We start from the raw sequence: 422 nt of genomic DNA, 5'->3' as shown, positions 1-422 counted from the left end.
TCCTACGCCATATATGTTATGCATATAGTATAATTAACTGTATCAAACTGAGAAAATTTGTTGTATCCATTTTCGGTAGCAAACCTCTGTAATGATTTAAAGAGGTGATTCAGAAACCGCACTGTTAGGTTCTACGAGTCTGACAGCCCGCATCGGGCGCGTCAGACTCGTAGCCGTGTTGCACAGTAAGCATAACCATCAATAGCTGCACAAAGTCTACATTCGTCCAACGACAGTTTCATTAACATACTTAGTCTTAATTTTATGTCGGTGGCATAGCAAAGCATCATAGCACTTTTTGCGCGGAAAAACTAAATTTCAAAAGAACATTCCCCAGGAGAGGCTCGAACTCACAACCCCGGCATAGCTCACGAAGCACTGTCGTATAAGTACCGTGCGCTAACCAATTGCGCCACTGGGGA

General features: G+C 43.4%; 1 non-coding gene across 1 annotated transcript; it reads right to left on the bottom strand.

Annotated features, from left to right (window-relative positions):
• Positions 1-329: 329 nt before the first annotated feature.
• TRNAI-UAU (transfer RNA isoleucine (anticodon UAU)) lies at positions 330-422 on the bottom strand. The gene is given in 2 exon segments: positions 330-365; positions 385-422. It is a non-coding gene; the product is annotated as a tRNA-Ile (tRNA).

Source organism: Amblyomma maculatum, chromosome 11, assembly GCF_055883805.1.
Source record: "Amblyomma maculatum isolate TAMU_Amacu chromosome 11, ASM5588380v1, whole genome shotgun sequence".
Classification (NCBI taxonomy): domain Eukaryota; kingdom Metazoa; phylum Arthropoda; class Arachnida; order Ixodida; family Ixodidae; genus Amblyomma; species Amblyomma maculatum.
The sequence above is the reverse complement of the archived record's forward strand: the minus strand, read 5'-3'. Positions and strand labels throughout refer to the sequence as shown.